This window comes from Felis catus, chromosome A1 (assembly GCF_018350175.1).
Source record: "Felis catus isolate Fca126 chromosome A1, F.catus_Fca126_mat1.0, whole genome shotgun sequence".
NCBI lineage: Eukaryota > Metazoa > Chordata > Mammalia > Carnivora > Felidae > Felis > Felis catus.
The window spans coordinates 208,593,812-208,620,531 of NC_058368.1; the positions used below are offsets into that span (position 1 = coordinate 208,593,812).

Here is a 26,720-nt window from a genome sequence, read left to right on the forward strand (position 1 = left end):
TCTTACTTACTGGAAAAAATATGTGTCCTATTAGGTTTCTAGAGGACAATGGTATGTCAACTCTAATCAGCTTTCCCTCAGAAGATTCTGCAGAAGTTGGGCCCAGGAGCCCCTCCTTAGACTCCCTCCCATAGCAACCGCCTCACTCTTGGCAAAGGCACACTTTGCTCTACTCAACCGAGGTGACGTCAGTCACGTTAATAAGCTAAGGGTCCTAGACAACAACAGTCACCCCAGAACCAACCTAAAGCCAGCTTGGGGGCAGTGGAAGCTCAGTTCCTGGACACAATCCCATCGTGCTTTTAGAATAGAGCCCTTGGCCACACAACTCCATCTTTTGGGATCCAATCCATTGGCCAATGACAACCTGGTGCATTCATTTGGCTGGGAGGTCCTGAGTAAGAGAGTAATCAAATTTCAATGAGTTGGATGAGCCCTGTCTTCCTTCCCACTCCTCCATGGTTCTGTACCAGTTCTAAACTTAAAGGAAAGGAGAATATTTGGATATAATATTTTCCAACACTGAACAGCTGGCTTAGATCTATTAAATTGCAGCTTTAAATTAATACACTCTATACTTCCTCTGTAAATCAAGAAAAACAACAATGTACCAAAGAACTGGAAAGAAGGTTTCTGAGTTCTTTTAAATTGTGCCCAAAGATTTCTAATTCTAACTTTGAAAAAGGAAAGGATCTTGGTCTAAAGTCACTGAATGTGTATGCCAAGCAAATTCATTAGATTCTTTGGCATAATATTTGTGCTTTTGATTCTCCCAATTAGAATTATTTACTCTCCTGCATCAAGTAAAGTTATAACTTTGATTTCAATCTGTCACCATTCCATAACCCCATCAGAAGCATTATATCCTTTTTTGTCAGAATTCAATGTGCCTTCATGACTATGGGGTAAGTAACTAATCCAACTAGTTATTCTCCTAGGTGTTCACTTCATTATTTTATCCACTTACTGGTTAGGTCAGAAACATAACAATATGTCAGTGGTCAGACAGACTCTGTCTGAACTCTGATCTGAATTTAGAAGTTTAGGGGCTTCAAAATGAGGAAAATTCCAGGTAGACCCAGAAAACACCATTTATTAAGTTCCTCAAAGGCTGTGTGTGTCTAAAAGAGATCATCACAAAAACTGCTTTGCAGAAAATTGAATCAAGCAGCATGCCAACAATACTTCGCTACAGCCCAACTGCATTCTCAGCACTAAGGTCCATACTAACTAGGAACAATACCGGAAAACAGGGAGTCAGTCACTCTTCATGGTGAACTTTTTTCCACTTTGTTTTGCTTTGGTTTTTAAATTATACAGACATGGCCAGAATTTGAACCTGCCCTGCTGGCTCAAACCATGAATACTAACTACCTTAATTGGGAAGATATGCCAGATCCCAGATCCACGTTCTCTATCTGCTTCTACTCCAAGAAAAGACTGTGCTTCCTTACAGTAAGTGACCCAACACAATTTGGCAATGACTTTTCCTGCACTTTCTGGCAGGGAATATGGAAAATAATATATATGGAAAATGTATGTGTGTATATAGGGTATGTATGTGTGTGTCTGTAATGGTTTGTTTTCTCAAATGACTTTTCTATCTTTGAGCTTGCAGGATAAAGGGATACTAACCATTCCAGCTCTATTGATTTGCTAGGTTCTAGGATTCCTCAACAAATTGGGGCTTTAAGGCCTATCTCCAACAAACACTTTTTTTTTTTTTTTTTTGGTTATTCTCCCAATGAGGTTCAAAGCAATAAAACTGAATAGGAACACGTCCTTGAAAGAACAATTTGCTCTTTTACTCTTAATTCTATAATCATTGAGAAAAGGGGTGTGGTGAATGGACACTAAAGGAATGTTTTGGCCTAAAAATGAGAAAACAGAGAGAAGGAAACAGAATACTGATCTGGAAGCAGATTTAGATGAGGATTAGCAGCTACCCTGTCTCCTTTGATAAAAGGGCTTAACTAACAGCAAGAGGAATTGAGGATATATCTGAGGAAACACTTCCTGACCCTTATAAGCCCTGGCAATGCCTTACCAAAAGGGATTACTCAGTGTACCTCTGGATCTTTGTTTTGATGTGATGCATGTGATGTTGTTTTTGTAAATTTGGTGTTTTATTGTTATTCATACTAAGTTATAGAAGTTTTAAACTTTTATATTTTTTCTTCATTACTGAAGTAACTCATGTTTATTGTAGAAAAAAAGTGGGAAATATTGGTAACCATGCGAAAAAAATTACCTGTAATTCTACCACCCAGAGATAAGCACTGTTATCATTCTGGGACATATCTTTTCAGACATTTTTTTTCCAGGACATTGGTTAAGTAAATATTGGTACAGTTATCAAATGCAGCTATTAAGAATGATACACCCATAATCTACCCACCTTGGACCTTGGCCTCCATGTTTATCCAAAATCTGCCATTTGGTTTCATCTCTGGCCTCGGCCTTGGCAAGCAAAAGAGCTGAATGCCCACTTCATCACCATCTAGCAACCATGAACTCATGCATGTCCAGTTATTTTATGGTGGAACAGATCACCATCACATCTAGTCAGCGATAATATCAATAACTTGAATTCAAGTTATTGAATTCAGATTCAAGTTGAATTCAGATTTCAAGTTGATAACTGAATATTCATCTAAAAATATACACAAGCATTTTCGATGTAACCTGGAAAGAAAATCTCTATATATGCTTTATATATGGAAATTCTAAGAGCTGGAGTACAAATATTCTAAGTATATTGCATTATATACATACACACATATACACATACACATGAGTAAAATGTTATAGTTAAAGATGTTTAATGTTATTAGTTTTATGTACTAAAATGATTATTGAAAACTTTAAAAAGGTTATATAAATAAGGGAACAGTTTATAAATATTAAACTATTAATATAATATTAATATAAAATGAACTAATGCAAATATTAATAAAGAATGAATGATAATAAGATCATGATATCCTTTCTGAACCAAAGTATGTTTATAAAAATTCAAATAATAATATAAAGCAGACTAATAGTCAGCTATTTAATTTTATTTTTGGACACATTTTTTTTAAGAAAAAGTGCTGTTTTGGAATTCTTCATCTTTTTTAAGGTAAATTAAAACTATTATGTAGAAAGAGTTTGGAAGTTTTCTTTCCATTTCTATTTTTTGGAACAGTTTGAGAATAATAGGTATTAACTCTTCTTCAAATGTCTTGTAGAATTCCTCTTGGAAGTCATCTCATCTAAACTCTTGTTTGTTGGGAAATTTTTGATTATTGATTCAATATCTTTGCTGGTTATGGGTCTGTTCAAATTCTACTTTCTCCCTGTTTCGGTTTTGGTAGTTTGCGAGTTTCTAAGAATTTTCCCATTTCTCCCAGATTGCCTAGTTTGCTGGCATATAATTTTTCACAGTATTCTCTAATGATTGTTTGTATTATGATCTCTCCTCTTTAATTCATGATTTTATCTAACTGGGTCCTTTCTCTTTTCTTTTTGGTAAGTCTGGCTAGGGGGTTTATCAATTTTGTTAATTCGTTCAAAGAACCAGCTCTTAGTTTCATTGATCTGTTCTACTGGTTTTTTGTTTGTTTGTTTGTTTGTTTCTATATCCTTTATTTCTGCTCTAATCTTTATTATTTCCCTTTTGCTGGCTTTAGGCTTTATTTGCTATTCCTTTTCTACCTCCTTCAGGTATAAGCTTAGGTTGTGTATTTGGACCTTTCTTGCTTCTTGAGATAGGCCTGAATTGCAATACACTACCCTCTTAGGACGGCCTTTGCTGCATCCCAAAGCATTTAGATGTCGTGTTTTCGTTTTCATTTGCTTCCATGTATTTTTTTTTTATTTCTTCTTTAATTTCTTGGTTAAGCCATTTATTCTTTAGTAGGATGTTCTTTAACCTCCATGTATTTGAGGGCTTTCCAAATTTTTTCTTGCGGTAGACTTCAAGTTTCATAGCATTGTGATGTGAAAATATGCATGGTATGATCTCAATCTTTTTGTACTTGTTGAGGGCTGATTTGTGACCTAGTATGTGGTCTATTCTGGAGAGTGTTCCATGTTAACTTGAAAAGAATTTACATTCTTCTGTGTTAGGATGAAATGTTCTGAATATATCTGCTAAGTCCATCTGGTCCAGCATGTCATTCAAAGCATTGGTTTCCTTGTTGATTTTCTGCTTAGATGATCTGTCCATTGCCAGCATTCCCTTGATTCCCAAACCAGACAAAGACCTCACTAGAAAGGAGAATTATAGGACAATATCCCTGATGAACATGGATGCAAACACTCTCAACAAGATACTAGCAAACTGAATTCAATGGTACATTAAAAGATTTATTCACCATGATCAAGTAGTATCTATTCCTGGGCTGCAGTGCTGGTTCAGTATTCACAAATCAACGTGATACATCACATTAATAGAAGAAAGGAAAAGAACCATATGATCCTGTCAATAGATGCAGAAAAAGCATTTGACAAAACAGCATCCATTCTTTATAAAAACCCCTCAACAAAACAGGGATAGATGAAACATACCTCAACATCATAAAGGTCATATACGAAAGACCCACAGATAGTATCATCCTCAATGGGGAAAAACTGAGAGACTTTCCCACAGAGTCAGGAACAAGAAAAGGATGTCCACTCTCATCATTACTATTTAACATAGTACTGGAAGTCTTAGCCTCAATCAGACAGCAAAAAGAAATAAAAGGCATCCAAATGGGCAAGAAAGAAGTCAAACTTTCACTATTTGCAGACAACATGATACTCTAGGTAGAATACCTGAAAGATTCCACCAAAAAAACTGCTAGAACTAATACATGAATTCAGCAAAGTCACAGGAATAAAATCAACATGCAGAAATCTGTTGTGTTTCTATATACCAATAACAAGGCAGCAGAAAAAAAGAAATCAAGGAATGAATCCCATTTACAATGGCATCAAAAACAATAAGATACCTAGGAATAAACCTAACGAAAGAGGTAAAAGATCTGTACTCTGAAAACTATAGAACACTTATGAAAGAAAATGAAGAGGACACAAAGAAATGGAAAAGCATTCCATGCTCATGGATTGGAAGAGCAAACATTGTTAAAATGTCTATACTACCCAAAGCAATCTACACATTTAGTGCAATCCCTGTCAAAATACCACCAGCATTTTTCACAGAGCTAGAACAAACAATCCTAAAATTTGTATAGAACCATAAAAGACCCCAAATAGCCAAAGCAGTCCTGAAAATGAAAAACAATACTGGAGGCATAAAGATTCCAGATTTCAAGCTATATTACAAAGCTGTAGTCATCAAGACAGTGTGATACTGGCACAAAAACAGACAGATCAATGGAACAGAATAGAAAACCCAGAATTGGACCCACTATTATATGGCCAATTCATTTTAAACAAAGCAGGAAAGAATATCCAATGGAAAAGAGTCTCTCCAACAAATGGTGTTGGGAAAACCGGACTGGATGGCAGCATGCAGAAGAATGAAACTGGGCCACTTTCTTACACCATACATAAAAATAAATTCTAACTGTGAGATAGGAAACCATAAAAATCCCAGAGGAGAGCACAGGCAGTAACTTCTTTGATCTTGGCCACAGCAACTTCTTACTAGACACATCACTGAAGGCAAGGGAAACAAAAGCAAACATGAACTATTGGGACTTCATCAAGATAAAAAGCTTCTGCATAGAGAAGGAAACAATCAACAAAACTAAAAGGCAGCCAATGGAATGGGAGAAGGTATTTGCAAATGACATATCTGATAAAGGGTTAGTATCCAAAACCTATAAAGAACTTATCAAACTCAACACCCAAAAAACAAATAATCCAGTGAAGAAATGGGCAGAAGACATGAATAGACAATTTTCCAAAGAAGATATCCAGATGACTAACAGACACATGAAAATATGCTCAACACTGCCCATTGTCAGGGAAATACACATCAAAACCACACTGAGATACTGCCTCACACCAGTCAGAGTGGCTAAAATTAACAATACAAGAAACAACAGGTGTTGGCGAAGATATGAAGAACGGGGAACCCTCCTGCACTGTTGTAAGGAATGCAAACTGGTGCAGCCACTCCGGAGAACAGTATGGGGGTTCCTTAAAAAACTAAAAATAGGGGTGCCTGGGTGGCTCAGTTGGTTAAGCGTCCAACTTCGACTCAGGTCACGATCTTGCAGTCCGTGAATTCGAGCCCCACATCAGTCTCTGTGCTGACAGCTCAGAGCCTGGAAACTGCTTCAGATTCTGTGTCTCCCTCCTTCTCTGCCCCTCCCCTGCTTGTGCTCTGTCTCTCTCAAAAATAAATAAACCTTAAAAAAAAAAAAAAAACACCTAAAAGTAGAATTACCCTATGAGCCAGAAATTGCACTGTTAGGTATTTACCAAAATGATACAAAAATACAGATTCAAAGGGGTGCATGCACCCCAATGTTTATAGAAGCATTATCAACAATAGCAAAACTATGGAGAGGGCCCAAATCTCCATCAACTGATGAATGGAAAAAGAAAATTTAGTATACACACACACACACACACACACACACACACACACACACACACACACACAGGAATATTACTCTACCGTCAAAAAGAATGAAATCTTGCCATTTGCAAAGAAGTGGATGGAGCTAAATGTATTATGCTAAGAGAATTAAATCAATTAGAGAAAGACAAATACCATACGATTTCACTCATATGAGAGTGAAACAAAACACACTCTTGTTTAAGAAAACAGATGAACACAAGAGACTCTTCTAACTATAGAGAACAAACTGAGGACTGATAAAGGGAATTGGGTGGAGGATGGGCTAGATGTGTGATGGGCATTAAGGAGGGCACTTGTCATGAGCACCGGACGTTGTATGTAAGTGATGAATCACTAAATTCTACACCTGAAACCAGTATGTCAACTAAATACAATTCAAATTAAAAAAAAAAAAAAACTATTATGTTAACTCTGCCACCTTAAAATTTCACAGTGAGAAGAAGTTCCTAAATCATGTACCATGCATCCATAATAAGCCAACAGACCATCTTTTCCAGACATAATAAGAATATAAATCATAGAAGAAGTTGTTAGAGAAAATGGGCTCATATGACACACTTTATTTTCACTAATCCAACTTTAAAATTATAAACTTTGTAAGAATTCTCTAAGAAGGCAATTCTTTATAGTCTTTGAGTTTATAGAAGTTATCATTGTAAATAAACAGTTTATTGAATTATTGCTATAGCTACTAGTCCTTTAAGGCAGTCAAGGATTTTTGAGATTTGCTAAAGTTATGAATCTTGGATAAAAAGTCCTTCTAGAAAACACACCATTGAAACCTTTTCCTGAATTATATTCTGCTGTGCACAATGGCTGGTGACATTATTAAATGTACCAATTGAAAGTGGCCCTCTCGTTAGTGCAGAAGAGCAGCTGAAAGAACTGTGTAGCAGTTGCCATCTCTGAGAAACTGCTATAATGTTCAATAGAGTATAACAAAGTTTTAGTGTTTGACTATTAACTATTAAACATAAAACTATGATAATAACTTAAACATTTGTATCCAATTTCAGGCTTCTTATAGTCCAGAAATTATCTCAATGACTGTGATATTTGACTATAGGCTCTGCCTCATCAGAATATTTTCATCCTCAGCTATTTGCTATTTAGAACTGCAATCAGTGTGTCCCAAACATGTAAGTATTATATGTTCGAGACAGATGTGTGTGTCTGTTAGGATGTTTTTAACTGCATGAAACAGACATCCCTACACAAATTAGCTTTTCAAAAGTGGGCATGGGAAGAGAAATTACTGGCTCACATGCCTGAAGAGTGTGAGGTGATGCATAATGTTGGCTCAAGGATGTGAAGAGGGCCTGGTGTTTCTCTCACCGTTGCCATCTCTACTTCTTAGCTCCCTTAGCTCCATCTCATTTCCCTCTTTATGATGCAAAGATGGCTGCCAACAGTCCCTGAAGCCACTTGCTTCTACATTAGCAAAAAGGTAAGAAGGAAGTCAGTCTGTCCCAACAGTGCTCAGCAAAAGTCATGAAGTACACCCTGCTAGATGTATGCTTACATGATGTGTTCACCTCTCCAACATCACTGTGGTCAGGAGGATACCGCATAATTATTTGCTTATATCCCTGGAGGTGGGAAAAGGTCAAACCAAAGTGGTAATTTCCAAAGGAGTTGTGGGGTGTCATTACCAAGAATTAGGAGAAATTGATGTCGGTCAGCAAACAATAGGTGTTAACCACAACATGGAACCATACTTTCCATTGTTAAAATATAAATGATATATATTATAAATGATTATAAATGATAAATAGAGCATGACCCCAATTTTGATGTACAGATTTCTACGTGAAATATCTTTTGGCTTCAGTTATTTAACAAATTCTTTCTTTTTGGTTTTATAGATGTTTGTACCATTTCACTGTTAGAATCAATACATTAGCTAGCATGATTGTATACAAATTCTTACATGTATATACAATGGTCATAATAAATTCCTAAAAATTCAATTGTTGAGTTAAAAAAACAATCACCAATTGGGTTTTTGCACATCTTGCCTTCCCCAAAAGTTATACTTCCAGCAGCAGAGTACAGCAATGCCAGCTTCCAGTAATATCACTCACCAAGTCAACAGGTAAAAATAACATCTCATTGTTGAAACATCTAACTTTTTGAGCACTACTAAAGATGGAATTATTCTGATATCAGTTATCCAATGATATTTAATTTTTTATCTATTAACATTTAATTAGTTGTTTGCTGATATCCTGGCTGTTCATTTCTCATTTTGCTCATCTTTACATATTAAAGATAGTAAACTTTGTCATATGTTGTAATTTTTGTTTCATTTGTCATTTTCTTTTTCTTTTTGTTTATGGTGGAGTTTAGTTGTTTGTTGCTTTTCTATATAGAAGTTCTACATTTTGACATGATCAAAATTACAAAGTATTTCTTTTAACATTTCTGTCTTAAATGTCCTTTTGAGAAATAACCTTCCTTATCCCACTTACTTCAATTTTTTAATTATATTTTCTTCTAGCATATTCATTGTTTCATATTTTACTTTTAAGTCTTTAATTCATCTAGAATTTACTTTGTTGTGAGATATGAGGTCAGGCCATAACCTTACTTTTTTCTAAGTGGCTAAATAGGATTCCTAACATTGTTGTTCCAGGTGGTGATTAAGAAGGCTGGCTCTCAAATAAACATTGAAAAAAAAATTAAAAAAAAAAAAAAAAAAAGAAGGCTGGCTCTGAAACCAGACTGGTGGGTTTGTGGCCTTCAGAAGTCAGCCCTCTTTTCTATATCCCATCTACAAATAGAGATGAAAATAATGGCACCTACACTTCATAGGGTGGTTTCAACTGTGAAACGTGTTAAAGAACATGGAAAATTTGAAATACTGCCCAGAGCATAGCAAATGTTAGACACTGTTGTTACTACTATTTATTGAAAGATCTATCATTTGTCCTCTTGAGGTATTACCTTGGTGAAGTACTAAATATTTATCTCTATGTGGGTCTCTTTCCAGAATTTTTGTTTTCTGCTATTGGCTAGTCGGTTTACTTTTGCCTCTCTGCTGATTTTAAAAGGATTCATAACAATATTTCTGAAATCAGCAGAATGAATTTGTGACTTCTTCAGATAGCTTGGTATCTTGTTCTTATAAGCACTAGGAGTCATTTCTTTCCTATGTATCATGTCAATCTTGCAGGAGTCAGCTCTTATCACTAAGCTCTATGGATACCCCTTTGTGCTTAATTAGCTTATTCAGACTCAACTCTTCCACTTACTAGCCATGTACCTTGGGCACGTTACCTCAACTCTCTTTGCTTTATTCGTAAAGTGGGGGTAATAATAGTTATGATCTCCTAGAACTCCTGTGAGGATTAAATGAAGTGATGCATGTAAATCATATAGTACAGTGAACATAATAATCCTTAAATAATTGTTAGTTGTTAATTTATTTTATTATTTTATTAAACCAAAGTTTCTTCTTCAATAAAGGGCCTGGCAAGTATTGAACATAAGTAGTCAGGATATAAGGGATACAGAGAAAAGAAGGCCAATGGTATTTTTTAATTAAAGTTATAATTTTTCCACTTAATATATAATTAATAGCATCCCAAATAGTACCTTGTACATAGCACAAAAAATTGCTTAAAATTTAAAAAGTGCTCAATGGGGCGCCTGGGTGGCGCAGTCGGTTAAACGTCCGACTTCAGCCAGGTCACGATCTCGCGGTCCGGGAGTTCGAGCCCCGCATCAGGCTCTGGGCTGATGGCTCAGAGCCTGGAGCCTGTTTCCGATTCTGTGTCTCCCTCTCTCTCTGCCCCTCCCCCGTTCATGCTCTGTCTCTCTCTGTCCCAAAAAAAATAAATAAACGTTGGGAAAAAAAAAATTTTTTAAAAAATAATAAATAAATAAATAAATAAAAAAGTGCTCAAAAAAATGTTGAACTGGCAAATATAAAGAAATCATATTGTCTTTCTATCCGTGCAATGCTGAGGATCTCATGTGAAGTAAATACTGAGAAAGAAAAACTTCACTAATAATGTTCCTTAAGAAATGTAAATTAGGGGCACCTGGGTGGCTCTGTCAATTAAGCGGCGACTTCCTCTCAGGTCATGATCTCACGTTCACGGTTTCCTGAGTTTGAGCCCCACACTGAGCTCTGTGCTGACAGCTCAGAGCCTTGAGCCTGCTTCAGATTTTGTGTCTCCCTCTCTCTCTGCCCTTCCCCCCCCACCGCTTGTACTGTCTCTCTCTCTCTCTCTCAAAAATAAACATTAAGAAAACAAAAAAATATATAAATTAATAAAATAGTATTAAGATTCTTGTTCAAGGCTTCTGGTACAACTTTTCCCCATGATCATCACATATTTATACATATATACAAGAGAGAGATAGTAAAAAGAGAAAAAATGCTTAGGGATTAGTAGAGCAATAATCCCATTTTCTTCAGACCTGTGTTCTTTGCAAGCATGTCCACAGACTAATCACCCTCTTTTATAATCTATATAACATGCATTCATGTGTGTATGTGCATATACTTACACAAATAGGCATTTGTGTAATGCCAATTGCACAAATAGGCATTTCTTGACATTTTAAACCATTCCAGATTGGCTCAATTCCAGTTAATCACATTAAAATGTCAAGAAACTAAGTATCAAAGATACAATCTAGTCCCTCTTGAACTCATTTACTTGTTCTTTAAAAAAAAAAAAAAGATACAGCAGGAAGCAGCTGACCACTCCCTTCCTTTCAGCAGGCAGTCTATGTCTTCTTGTTTTCTCTGGGCAGGCTCTTTTACCATGTAAAAAGATGGAGAGGCAGAGAATCACAAACTCATATGAGAGAAGGTGTGGTCATGCATGCTATTTTGTCCTGAGGTTTAAAGTGCTGAGGCAAGGCCACAGAGAAAGACACTGTGAGTCTCCAACTCTGAGTCATCTTGGGGGTGCCAGTAGCATCTGAGATGTTATGCCAAAGAATCATTAGGAACCAAAACATTAAAATCACTCCAATGTGAGTGTGAAACTCAATCTTCTTGACTTTTGGAGGAGACTTGTTTCCTTTACAATTCCACCATTTTCAATGCCAGTAATTGCACACTGGATCAAAAGACTGATGAGGAGTGGAATTGGAAACCTGGAGATAATTTAAGAATAGCTTAGGTAACTAGACCCAGTCTTTGAAGAAGAACTCTATGGGGGAGGTCTTAAATGATCTGAAGGCTTGACCACAATTACTTAGACACCACCACAGAATAAGAAAACACCACTTATGTTTACATGGCATCTAAAAATTCAGCTATGTCAGCTAGAGTTGATTTTTACAGCCATTTTCACAAGTGATTTAAGTCACTAACTAATTGGCAAATGTTCAATTCCCATCCACTCTGGTTATCTAGGTCAAAAGAAATAAACCTGTCAATGCAGCCAGAATCAGAGAATTTCTTTACTGCTCTGTGAGACATGTTCCTCTGCTATACTGAATCAAATAATACACTTTTCATAGTCAACTCAGTATTTAAAGGTAGATGTACTTCCTACTTAATATGTAGCTTTATGTTTTAAATTTCATTTAAGACAAACTCCTGAAGTCCAAGGGCCTTTTTCTAAAGATTTGTTAAGAAAAATACATAGATGATTATGATGATGATGATGATGATGATGATGATGATGACAGATAGATAGGTAGATAGATAGAACATAGGAACCATTTAATGAATATGCCCCAGGTTAAAAAAGTAAAATATAATTTTATACATATTCATTAATTTGTTATTCATTCATTGCACACATTTTATTAAATGCAAGTCACTGTTCAGGCATTGAAGATCAAACAGTGATCCAGAAGACAAATATTTTTCTCTGCCCTTGCTGGAGCTTCTAGTCTAATAGAGGAAATTGCAAAGAATTATATAACCTCACAAGCAAATACAGAATTCACTAGGCCAAGTGAGTACAAATGGGAGAAAAACAGACAGGAGGATCTGAAAAAGCCAAGGAGGTAAGGGAGGTCTTCTCTGAGAAGTGATAGTTGAGGTGATCTCTGAAAGGAGAAAAGGATAGGCAATGACTAGGTAAAAACAGGAAGAAAGGATAGCTCAGGTAAAGGGATCACCACGTGCAAAGGCTATATAGCAGAAGAAAGCAAAGAGGGTAGATATTAAAAACAGTCATTGGAACACTAAGAAGTAGGGGGTAGGGTACAAGATAGAGCTGGAGAACCATGCTCAGAAGTTTTGTCTATACTTTAAGACCAATGGGAATGCATTGAAAGAATCTAAGCAGGAGTGTAACATGGTTAGAATTACATTTTAGTAATAATTAGTCTGGATGTAATATAGAGATTGGCTTAGAGGGAGGCCAGAGGGCCTATGGGGAAACCAGCTAGAATATCAGGAATAAGCTATTGCTGTTCTGGCAATGATGGTAGCTTAGATCAAGATTGTACCAGTGGGGATGGGTCAAAGAAAACACCACCAGACTTGAATCAGACTTGAAGGAGGAGAGAGGCATATGGAATATGCTTATGTAATAAAACTAACTGCTTTTGGAGGTGGGAGGGTAGGTTAAAACAATACAATACTTCATAAGGCCAAATATTGTTCATGACACAGACAACTGACATTCTAAATCTAAATAAGTCTAAATCCAGAATTGTGACTACTTTATGTTGCTCTGAGGTCTTACACTGGCCTCCTAGAGCCAGTCTAAGAATAAACTCCAAGATACAGGGGAGGGTCTACTTCTGGCTAAAGATATAGAAAGGCATAATGACTATCACTTTCATCATAACAAAAGATAATAACAGATAAACGATAAACTAAAAATTATATTTTTCAGGGTGCCTGGGTGGCTCAGTTGGTTGAGCGTCTGACTTTTGAATTTGGTTCAGGTCATGATCTCACAGTCATGGGTGTGAGTCCCACATAGGGCTCTGTACTGACAGAATGGGTCCTGCTTGGGATTCTCCTTCTCCCTCTCTCTCCGCCCCTCCCCTGCTCATGCACACACACACACACACACACACACACACTCTCTCTCTCTCTCTCTCTCTCTCTCTCTCTCTCTAATGAAAACAATACACATATTAAATAAATAAATAAATAAATAAATAAATAAATAAATAAATAAATATTATATTTTTCTCTAAAGCCATCAAAGGCTTTAGACCACTAGACATGCATACAAGTGTAAATAAACTAATTCCAGAGAGGGACTTGCCATTCAAAGAAGAGCGCAAAGTGGTGGTTATTTTCATACTTGGGACAAATTGCCTAGCCTGAGTACAGGCAGGTAGAAAAGTAAGCCTGACATAGACAAAATAAGTTTGCTGGAATGAAAAGAAATCAAAGGAACTTTTAACAACAGTGTGGGCTAGCATGAAACACTGAAATCTGAAACACAAAAGTACATCTTCCAAAACAACAATTCTACCTCATGGGAATTCTGCTGAGTCAGAAGCAGTTGGGGCAGAGCTCAGAGGTAAAGAGAAATTTCCCAGTCCCTTCTGCATGTAGGTTCCAGAACCCTTCTGGAGTTGAATCTGGAGGTGAAATCAAACTAACTAAAACTTCAACCAAATCCCCTTCTAGTTCAAATCTTAAAAATTCCAAACAGATCAGCCCCTAGATATGAAGGAAGAAGTTGGAGGTGAGGCTGAAAGGCTAAGAGAAATCTTCATAATTTCATTGCCAAAAGGCAAACTAAAATTAATTAAACTTGTATTCCAGTCCCAGTTCAGCTAAACTCATGATAGGAACTAGATAAAAATTCCCTTCCCAAACTTCAAGACAGAGGAAAGGGGAAAGCCATCTCTGGGAAAAAACAAAACAAAAATATGCAATCTTCTTTTATGCAAAATGTCTGACATACAGTAAAAAATTATGAGATACACAAATAAGAAAGAAAATGTGTCCAAAATCAAAAAAAAAAAAAAAGAAAATAGTCAACAGAGGAAACCCCTGATGGCCAGATATTGCAATAAGTAGATGAGGTCTCTAAAATATGTTAAAGATTATGTTAACTATATTAAAGTTAGACAAGGATAGGTGAACAAAAGAAACTAAAGAGAAACTAAAGCTCTAAAGAAGACCTAAAGTGAAATTCTAGAATAGAAAAATATGATATCTGAAACAAAGAATGTAATAAATAAGCTTAAAAGCAGATTGAAACAACAGAAAAATCAGTGAGCCCAAAGATAAGTCAACAGAAAATAGCCCAAGTGAAGTACAAAAGGAAAGAAGAATTAAAATACTAAACACAGTGTCAGAGATACATGGGTTAATACCAAAGGATAACTGGAACACTCAGAGTTACACCCTCTTTCAAAATGGAATTTAATTAGAAGTTGATAATAAATTCATAATTAGAAAAACCCTCAAATATTTAGAATTTGAACTACATACTTCTAAAAAACTCCATGGGTCAAAGAAGAAATGAAATAGAATTTGTAAAATATTTTGTACTGAATGATAATAAAAACACAAACATCAAAATTTGTGAGATGCAGCTGAAGCAGTGCTTACAGGAAAAGTGATAGCTTTAAATGCACATATGAGAAAGAAAGAAATTATTTAAAACAAAGAATAAAAGGCATAAAGATTGATGAGTAAGAAATGATATTTCACTCTTTGTTTCTGACAATATAATTATGTATGTAGAAAATCCAAAGAATCAACAAACAAGCTACTTAGGGCTAAGGAGTGAATCTGCAAGGTCACAGGATACAATGGCAACATATAGAAATCAATTGTATGGGGAAATGACAGTCTCTTCAATAAATGGTTCTGGGAAAACTGGACAGCTACATGCAAAAGAATGAAACTGGACCATTTTCTTACACAATACACAAGAATAAACTTAAAAATGGATTAAAGACCTAAATATGAGACTCAAAAATAAAACTCCTATAAGAAAATGGACAGTAATCTCTCTGACACTGGCCTTACCAACATTGTCTATATATGTCTCCTCAGGCAAGGGGAACAAAAACAAAAGTAAACTAGTGGGACTACACTAAAAATAAAAAGCTTTTACACAACGGAAGAGACATCAACAAAACAAAAAGGCAACCTACTAAATGGGAGAAGATACTTGCAAATGACATACCCGATAAGGAGTTAATATCCAAAACACAAAAAGAACTTATACTATCCAACAACAACAAAAAAAGTCCTATTTAAAACTGGGAAGATGACCTGAATAGACATTTTTCTAATGACATACAGATGGCCAACAGACAAGTGAAAAGATGCTCAATATCAATAATCACAAGGCAAATGCAAATCAAAACCACACTGAGATGCTACCTCACACTAGTCAGAATGAATAATATCAAAAAGACAGAAATAAGTGTTGGAGAGGATGTGAACAAAAGGGAACCTTCATGCACTGTTCATAGGAACGTAAACTGGTACAGCCACTGTGGAAACAGTACCTTCCTCAAAAAGTTAAAAATAGAAATACACACAATCCAGTAATTCCACTACTGGGTATTTACCCAAAGAAAATGAAAACACTAATTTGAAAAGATATATTCACTCCTATGTTGACTGCAGCATTATTTACAATAGCCAAGATAGAGAAGCAACCCAAGTGTGCATCAATAGATGAATGGGTAAAGAATATGTGCTAGATACACACACACACACACACACACACACACACACACACACACACACACACTGGAATATTACTTAACCATAAAAAGAATGAGATCTGGCCATCTGCCATCCATTTGCATGGATGGACCTAGAGGATATTATGCTAAGTGAGATAAGTCAGATGGAGAAAGACAAATGCCATAGGATTTCACTTGTATGTGGAATCTAAAAAACAAAACAAATGAACAAACAGAAACAGACTCATAAAAACAGAGAACAAACTGATAGTTAACCAGAAGTGATGGGGGAGGGGGAGGATGGGCAAAATGGGTGAAGGGTAGTGAAGTACCGCGTTCCAATTATGGAATGAAGAAGTCCTGGGGGTGAAAGGTACTGCATAGGGAATATAGTCAATGTATTTTAGTAGTGTTGCGTGGTGAAAGATGGTAGCTATACCTGGAGTGTACAGCAGAATGTACATAGTTGTTGAATCACTATGGTATACATCTCAACTAATGTAACATTGTGTCAACTAGATTTTAATAAAAAATAAATAAAATTAAAAAAAATAAAAAGCTGAACTCAAAAGAAAAAATGAAGAAAATATGTTAAATATACAGGGGAATATGAAAGTAAATAAGAGACAGGAAGAAATTAAGCCACATGATTTATAAATATATTATAATAATGTAAATATTATAAATAGTATTTGAAATACAAAGATTTACTTCCAAACGTGAAAAAATCTACTGTATTTCTGTATCCTAACAAAAAAATTAGAAAATGAAATTCATAAAATACCATTTGTAATAGCATTAAGCACCTAAAAATCAATGTTTTAATATATGCATAAGTCCTCTATACTTATAAACCACAAAACACTGCTGAGAGAAATTCTAAATAAATGGAGCGATATGCCATGCTTAAGGAATGAAGGACTCATTATTGTTAAGATATTTATCCTCAAAAAAAGAGGTATCAATTCTCCCCAAATTAATTTATAGTATACAAAGTATATATAGTATATATAAAACAGTTTCAATCAAAATCTTAGAAGTTTCTTTTCAGATTTTAAGACATTATAAAATTGAATTAATTAAGATGTTGGCCTGAGGAAAATCTTCTATTCATAAAAGAAACCATTAAAGAAGTGAAAAAGGCAAGCCACTGACTATGAGAACATCTTCACAATGTATGTATACATAAAGATTGATTTCTAGAATACACAAGGAAGTTATACAAATCAATAATTTAAAAAAATAAGCCAATTAAAAACAAGGGAGAGAGTTAAACAGAAATCTTCCAACGAAAGGTACAGAATAGCCAATAAGCACATGAAAAGGTGTTTGACATCATAGATTACCAGGGAAATATAAATTAAAGCCATAATGAGATATCACTATCTGGTTAAAATTCGAGTGACCATATCAAGTGTTGGTGAACATGTGAAGCAACTAGAATTCTCATACATTGCCTGTGGGGGTGTAAAAACACCATCACTTTGGAAAATAATTTAGCAGGTTTTTATAAATTCAACATACCCTAACTTATGACATAATTCCACTCCTAGGAATATACTTAAGAGAAATGGAAGCATATGCCCACAAAATTACTTGTACACAAAAGTTCACAGAAGTTTTATTCCTAACTGCCAAAAACTGTCAACAAACCAGATGTCCACCAAAAAGAGTAGGTCAACTGTGGTATATTCATACAATGGATTTCTAGTCAACAATGAAAAAACAAACAAAACTAAACCTAAAGATACATGCAACAATGCAGATGAATGCACTGAGTAACAGAAGCTAGAGGCAAAAGATTACATGCCATCTGATTCCCTTTATATGAAAACCAACTACAGACAAGATTCATATATGGTGACAGAAATCAGAATAGGGTTTGCCTCTGGGGCAACAGAGGAATGGACTAGAAAGTGGCACCAAACACCTTTCGGGATAATGAAAATTAATGGTTACACAGGAGTACATACATCCATCAGAACTCATTGAACTATACACTTAGATCTGGGCATTTTGCTGTGTGTAAATTATTTCCTCAATAAAGGAAAGAGGGAAAAGAAAAGAATCCTGAGAGCAAAACCACTTAACCATATGAAAGAAGACACAGATATACTCAAATGTAAGTTCCATTCTGTATGCAGAATACTGAATTTATTATAAAAACACAACTTCACAATGCAAGGGAAAAGTACAAAGAAAGTAATATGAAATTAAGCAAACTGCAAAGTTTTACTTTAAAAAACAGATGCACATAGAACAGATACATTTTTACAAGCCTGAGAGATTCCTCCTTTAGTAATCTGTCTACAGTCAGGGCCAGCCCCAGAAAAGTTTGTTAACATTTTTATATCGTGAAATATAGTTTCAGTGATTAGCCTCAAAGATACTGAGCGGCAGCTGGTGGAAACATCTGGGCTCTGGAGCCAGGTAAACCTAAATTCAAAGCCTGTCTGTGCCCAAATTGCTCTGTGACTTGGGCCAGAATCTCTACCTCTCTGCCCCTCAATTTCTTCATCGGTAAATGGAGAAAGGATTGTCCTGAACTTTATTTTTTTAGACATTACAATTTTTCTTTAATTTTTTAAAAATGTCTATTTATTTTTGAGAGACAGAGAGAGACAGAGTGTGAGCGGGGGAGGGGCAGAGAGAGAGAGAGAAAGACACAGAATCTGAAGAGGCTCCAGGCTCTGAGCCTTCAGCACAGAGTCTGACATGAGGCTCTGACTCACATGCTGTGAGATCATGACCTGACCCGAAGTTGGACGCTCAACCGACTGAGCCACCCAGGCGCCCCAGATTACAATTTTTTTAATTTTTAATGTTTATTTATTTTTGAGAGAGAGAGAGAGAGTGAGAGGGAGAGAGAGCAAGAGAGCACAGGTGGGGGAGGGGCAGAGAGAGGAAGACACAGAATCTGAAGCAGGCTCCAGGCTCTGAGCTGTCAGCACAGACCCCGATGCAGGGCTCGAATGCACAAGCCATGGGATCATGACTTGAGCCGAAATTGGATGTTCAACCAACTGAGCTGCCCAGGCACCCCAGGATTGTTCTGAACTTTAAAGAAGATAACATATGGGAAGCACTTAGTCCCTGACAGATAGGCAGCTCTCACAACTAGTGGCTGTAATTATTACTGATGGGGAGGAGAGAGCCCAAGGAAAGGTGGAGGAAATAGGTGGGAGCCCAAGTTTTCAAAAGGGAGGTGTTCCTTTTGCTGAGCAACCAACTCCTGGGTCACCTTTGCTGAATGTCTGGACCTTAGAGGGTATTTTTTACATTAATGGAACCACTGTATCCTCCCTCATTTTACAGCCCCAGAGGTCTGATTCTGGGTTGGCCCCTCAGCACCCACAAAATGACTAAATGCACAAACAACGGGACTCAGAATGGCTACCTGGGTTTTCCATAACGTGGACGCCGTTCAATACATAGTTTTCAGGGATAATAGAAACTGCCACCGGCTGACTTCAAATCCCATTCTTTCAGAAAAATGTAATTATAGGAATAGTAGAATGACTTTCAGGTCACTTTTCTAAACATGAGTTTAGTACCTCAGGGATTTCCCCATATCAAGATCCTACCTGAAGAGTCTACGTACCCTGTCCCCGGGGAAACAGGCACGTCTGCTTCCTTATGTTTGCCTATAGAAGTTGAAGATAATCCCAGTAGAGATTATGTATAATCTGGGCCCAAAATAGGATTTCTGTGGTTTCGCACTGTTGTCATCGCATCACATCAGAGAATCTCAGAAGTGCGAGGGATCTCTTTAGAGATCACACCATCTCCTTCACAGCCCCACTACTAAGAATCGTGGTTAGTTCTATCATTTCCATTGTCTTGAACTTCATTACGCTGAAAGTCTCCTTAATTCATGGATAGAGAGCTCAGATTGCACAGTTCTTTCTTCTGATGAATTAAAAATCTCCCTGTCACATATTCTCTCAGGATTTCTTACCCACCTGTGGAAGAAAACCGGGATTGATGCACTTCCCCGTCACAAGGCAGGTCTTCCCCTACTTTTGGAGTAGCCAGCAATTTCCCTGACCACACCATCCAAACCAAGATGTTCCTTATTGTTATCTACTTATGCCCGTGCTCAAAGCGCATATCACAATTTGCTATCGTTTTTTGTATGTCTTTTTTAAAGTTTATTTATTTTGAGAGAGAGAGAGAGAGAGAAAGAGTGTGTGTGTGTGGAGGGGGAGGGGCATTGAGAGAAGGAGAGAGAGAATCCCAACCTACAGAACCCGACTTGGGGCTTGATCTCATGAACCGTGATATCATGACCTGAGATGAGATCAAGAGTCAGGCGATTAACCAACTAAGCCACCCAGGTGCCCCGTATGTCTCTTTTATAAGAGAAGGTTAGCTCTCAGAAGGGCCACACTGAGCTGTCTTAGTTATGGCTGTACCGCCAACGCACGACTGAACCTGCCACATCATGGGTACTCAATAGACACTGGATACATGTGAGGACATGTCTTTAGATATTTTTAAATAGCTCATATTCTCTCCTTAGTTGTCTATGACCAGACCATATATCTTTATTCCTTCTGAGAGTTTTCAAATTGCAAACCCCAGAGAGCAAGCAGGCAACAAATCTCTGTAAAGGGGGCCGGTACAAAGAAATGGGAAATGGTGAGGTGGTGGAACTGGCCAGAGTGTGTGCTTTGCCCGAAGGCACTCAATTTCAAGAAATTTTTAACCACTAGGATTACTGAGTGTAACATGTCTGTGGCTGGATTGGGCCTGCAGGTCACCATTTTACAAGCCCTCTTTCAACACTTCTTTCTTGAACACAGTTTCCAGATCCCTCATCTCCCTCCCCTGGAAATATTCCAGTATTTCAGTATTCCTCTTAAAGTTTGCTTAATTGACTAGGAAGTCACAGCACACAGCGCGCAGGGTACATAGCACTATTACTTACCTTCTGTGGTCAGGAGAGTAAATGACTCTCTGAGCAGTCCAGAAGGCCTGAGGTCTCTCAGCAGATGTCCCACATTGTTGTTGGCTCCAATTGAGTTTGTAGTCAATTCATCTTTTTTTACCATGAGCTGCTGACAAGCCACTTAATGATGATAATATTTATGAAACAGCCTAAACAAGGATCTCTGGCCATGGAAGAATTCAGACCATACACTTCTTGATGATGTTTTCTTTCCACACAAATCTTGATAAGAAGAACAGGATTCCCTAACTGCTCTGATCTCCCACAGACAGATGAGGCCCAAGTAACCAATCTAACCACGAAGGGAATCGTCCGGTCAGTTGCTCTTCCTGACTCAGGTAATGAAACTAGACCAATAGACCTGGCTGCATCCCAGAATCATCTCTGGCATCCTCCCTGGAGATTCTAAGTCTGGAGCACAAGGAATCTGTATTATCAACAAGTTCCCTAGATAATGTGGCACATCCAGGAGCCCAGATTTGGGGACCACTGTCTAGATTAACAGTATCAGCATCACTTGAAAATTCTCAAAATTCTGGAAGTGAGGCCCTGTAAGTGACAGATGCATCCTAAAAATTAAGAGCCACTGATCTAGATCAGGGTTGATGAACTTAAAAAAAATTTTTTTTTTAATATTCGTTGATTTTTGAGAGAGAGAGCGTGAGAGGGGGAGGGGCAGAGAGGGAGGGAGACACGGAATCTGAAGCAGGCTCCAGGCTCCGCACAGCTCAACACAGAGCCTGACACGGGGCTCAAACTCACAAACCGGGAGATCATGACCTGAGCAGAAGTCCCACGTTTAACCGACTATGCCACCCACAAGCCCCAACAAAGTTTTTAATGAAAGAGCCAGAGAGCAAATATTTTAGGCTTTTGGGGGCAAGAGGCAAAATTGAAGGTATTATATTGGTACTTATATAACTGTTTAAAATGTAGCCATTTGTTATAGGTTAAATTGTGTCCCACCCTCCCCCTCTCCAGAGAAGATATGTTGATTTCTTAATTTCTAGTACCTCAAAATGTGTCTTTGTTTGGAAAAATGGTCTTTGAGAAATAATCAAGTTCAGATGATTATCATTAGGACAGGCCCTAATCCAATGTGGCTAGTGTCCTTATAAAAAGGGGAAATTTGGACATAGAGAGAAATACAGGAGAATGTCATCTACAAGCCAAGGAATGCCTGAGGCTACCATAAGCTAGGAGTGAGGCAGAGAACATGTCCTCCCTCACAGCCCTGAGGAGGAACCAACCCTGCTGGTACCTTGGCTTTGGACTTAGCCTCCACAAATGTGAGACAATAAATCTAAGCTTAAGTCACTCAGTTTGTGGTACTTTATTATGGCAGCCTGAGAAAACTAATACATTATTTAAAAGGTAAAAACAATTCTTAGCACAAGGGTCAAATACAAACAAGCAGGCAGATATGGCCCATGGACCATATCTAGACTACGCCCAACCATACTTGGCTCCCCAAGTTCCAAGCAATCAACCCATTGTTCTTAATCTCATAATCTCTAAGACCCAGTCTTAGCTCCCCAAGTCCAACTCAAATATTATCTCTTTGGAGATGTTTTCCCTAACCTCTCTGTAATGTTGACTGTGTACTTCAAGGGTCTTGCCCGTCTTGCTCCCTGCTATATCCTTAGAAACTGACACATAGCAACTTTCAATAAATATTCAATGAATGAGTGAATTTAAGACAGATAATCAGAAGCTCTTTCAGCTGGCAGAGACTGTAAATTTCATTAATCACATTCCTTTATTTTTCAGAGAGGCAACTTAAACCTATGGGATATCACTGATTGCCTAAAGTGACATGGCAGAAAACCCAGGATTAAAATCTACTTGTCTAATCCGGATGGCCAACAGGCACATGAAAAGATGCTCAACGTTGCTCCTCATCAGGGAAATACAAATCAAAACCACACTCAGATATCACCTCACACCAGTCAGAGTGGCCAAAATGAACAAATCAGGAGACTATAGATGCGGGAGAGGATGTGGAGAAACGGGAACCCTCTTGCACTGTTGGTGGGAATGCAAACTGGTGCAGCCGCTCTGGAAAACAGTGCGGGGGTTCCTCAAAAAATTAAAAATAGACCTACCCTATGACCCAGCAGTAGCACTGCTAGGAATTTACCCAAGGGATACAGGAGTACTGATGCATAGGGGCACTTGTACCCCAATGTTTATAGCAGCACTCTCAACAATAGCAAAATTATGGAAAGAGCCTAAATGTCCATCAACTGATGAATGGATAAAGAAATCGTGGTTTATATACACAATGGAGTACTACGTGGCAATGAGAAAGAATGAAATATGGCCCTTTGTAGCAACGTGGATGGAACTGGAGAGTGTGATGCTAAGTGAAATAAGCCATACAGAGAAAGACAGATACCATATGCTTCCACTCTTATGTGGATCCTGAGAAACTTAACAGGAACCCATGGGGGAGGGGAAGGAAAAAAAAAAAGAGGTTAGAGTGGGAGAGAGCCAAAGCATAAGAGACTCTTAAAAACTGAGAACAAACTGAGGGTTGATGGGGGGTGGGAGAGAGTGGAGGGTGGGTGATGAGTATTGAGGAGGGCACCTTTTGGGATGAGCACTGGGTGTTGTATGGAAACCAATTTGACAATAAATTTCATATATTGAAAACAAAAATCTACTTGTCTAGACTTCCAAACCCACAGTCTTTTTATTGCACCTCACCACCTCTTAAGCATACCTAAGCCTGTCCTGAAACACCGCACTCAAGACACAACACATTATCCACATTGTTACATGAGAGGTTCTCAACTAAGAAGGGATGTTGGGAACTTAGGTATGATTAACACCTGCCTATAAAGCAGAAGGCCACAGGCAGGTTGAGCAGGAGGTACACCAGAACATTTACTGAAGAAAACTCTGTGGTAGACATTTACCAGGGCTACCTAGCTCCCATCTCCCTTTATAACCACACCTCTGTTTCATTTTGGGAAATCAGCTCTTTACCAGTGTGTAGCCATGACAGGAGGTCATTCTTAGAGGTGCCTTCTAACTACATAGAAAAAGACCAATCCATACAATACCTGCCCACAGATACAGTCAGAGGCTTGTACATGGCCTAAAGTCACTCAATGGGACACTGTCTCCCAGATTTTGTAACTCCCCGGTGATATAGGACTCAGTATATTAGTTATATATATCATCGCTGTGTAGCAAATAATCAAAACTTAGCATCTTTTTAGAAATTTTCTTCATGTTTATTCATTTCTGAGAGACAGACAGAGATAGAGTGCAAACAGGGGTGGGGCAAAGAGAGAGAGAGAGAGACAGAATCCCAAGCAGGCTCTAGGCCTCGAGCTGCCAGCACAGAGCCCGATGCAGGGCCTAAACCCACAAACCATGAGATCATGACCTGAGCCAAAGTTGGACACTTAACTGACTGAGCCACCCAGGCGCCCCCACAAACTTAGCATCTTAAATCAACATGTGTTTATTTGTTCATAGTTCTGTAGGTTAGAATTCGGGGGTGTCGTGGTTGTGTTCTTTGCTCACAGTCTGTGATGGCTAATTTTATGTGTCAACTTGACTGGGTTAAGGGATGTTCACATAGATGGTAAAATATTATTCCTGGGTATATCTATGAGGATGTTTCTGGAAAAGATCAGCATCTGAATCGATGATGGCCCTCACCAACGCGGGAAGGCATCATCCAACTGTGGGCCTGAATAGAACAGAAAGGTGGAGGAAGGGCAAATCTGCTCTCTGCTTAAGCTGGGACATCTATCTTCTCCTGTGTACACACACACACACACACACACACACATACATCATATATGTCCTATGTATATGTGTTTCCTATATTATATATATATATATATATATATATATATATATATATATATATATCTATCTCCTATTGGTTGTTTCTCTGGAGAACCCTAATACAAGATCTCACAAGATGTTGGCTGGCTGTGTTCCCATCTGACACACCTCTTCCAAGCTCATTCCTGTTATTAGAATTCAGTTCCGTGCAGCTGTAGGACTGAGGTCTTTGTTTCCTTCTTAGCTGTTGGCCAGGGGTCACTTATAGCTCCTTGCAGTCATTTTGTGGTCCTGGCAAATGGACCATCTTGAAGATGGGGGGCCATCTTCAAAGCCAGCAATGGCACATAACATCATTCTGATGCTCTGAATCTCTCGGACTTCCCTTTCTGCCTTCCTCTTCTCCTTTAAAGACCTCTATGATTAGATCAGACCCATCCTGATAATCTCCACATGTTAAGGTCAACTGATTTAGACCTCAAACCTAGGAAAATCCTTCCACATCAGTACCTAGATCAGTGTTCTACTAAATAACAAGGGAACATGAACCTTGGGACCTCTATAGAATTCTGCCTACCTAGAGGTCATCTTCATTGCACAGGCAACAGTAGTTGTAATGTCCCAGCCACTTGGTTCCTGCTAGGAGACAGAGACAGCTGTTCTGTTTCCTACTTCCTATTTCTTGGGCCTTTGGTGTTTCCTTGGTTCTTTTCATTCCCATGCTCCCAGCCTCTCATCAAATCTGATAACTCCTAATATAAATGAATAAATCTCTATTTACCCGATATTAGCCAAAGACTTCTGTTGTAGTCAAGAAACCTGCCTCAAGCTCCAGAAGATGTCCAGCAATCCACCACAAAACAAGGATTCTTCTGGAAGGGGGAGTGTGGTAGGATAGGGAAAGATCCACGGACAGCTCTGTCAAACCACATATCACCATCCTCATAAATCTGACATGCTGCTTTAAAACATTAGAGTTGTGCTAAACCATAGGAAACCATGTTTGCTTGTTTGTTTAAATATGGAATGCTTCATGAATTTGTGTGTCATTTAGAGCAAGGATCATGCCTTATTCTGTATTATTTCATTTAAACAAAAGTAGTCAGTGGTCTATATGGTAAAAACTAATTAACTTGGTCAAACTGAACAAAGATGTTTTAATTTTTTTTTAAAGAAGGGACTAGACAGAAGCTGAAATTAAACAATCTGACACTAGTTGGAAAGTGAAAAAAATCTGTCAAAAAATCTTTTGACCTCATATGGTTGTTATTACTAATTTAAATTCATGTTTTCCTAAACCAAATAAATTCTTCCCATAGACTCAGCCAGATAACACATGCCTCGAGGTTCAGGTTTTATACCCGAGCTTGTGTGCAAGGTCACCTTTCAATACAAAAGCTAACATGGGCAGGATTTCTAGGGCAGTTTCGATGAAAGCCTTCATGTATCAACATAGCCCTTTCCAGTCCAAAGTTTTCTCCCAGGGATTTCTTTGTTCCATGGGGTGAAAAGACTTGGTCAATCCATTTGAATCTGGTCACAAGAGCTCAACCTGTTACCTTTCAACCTAGATTTTTCTGATCATAGTCCAATTCAAAAAGTATAACTGCCCCAGACTAGACAGGGTGATTGGCCTAGGTAAGAGTGGCTAAGCAGTCCAGACTGCACAGAAAAGGGAAGACCAAAGCCACCCCCTCTCACCCTGAACTTTGATTTTGTTTATAGATGGCAACATTTATGTGGAAAAATGTGTTTGCGCCAGCCTCCTTGAGCAGCGCTGGGGCA

The 26,720-nt window shown here is 37.8% G+C and overlaps 1 long non-coding RNA gene across 6 annotated transcripts in view; it reads right to left on the minus strand.

The window, feature by feature from the left end:
* LOC109491937 overlaps positions 1-26,720 on the minus strand; it is a 245,913-nt gene that overhangs the window by 24,753 nt on the left and 194,440 nt on the right. The window lies entirely within an intron of this gene.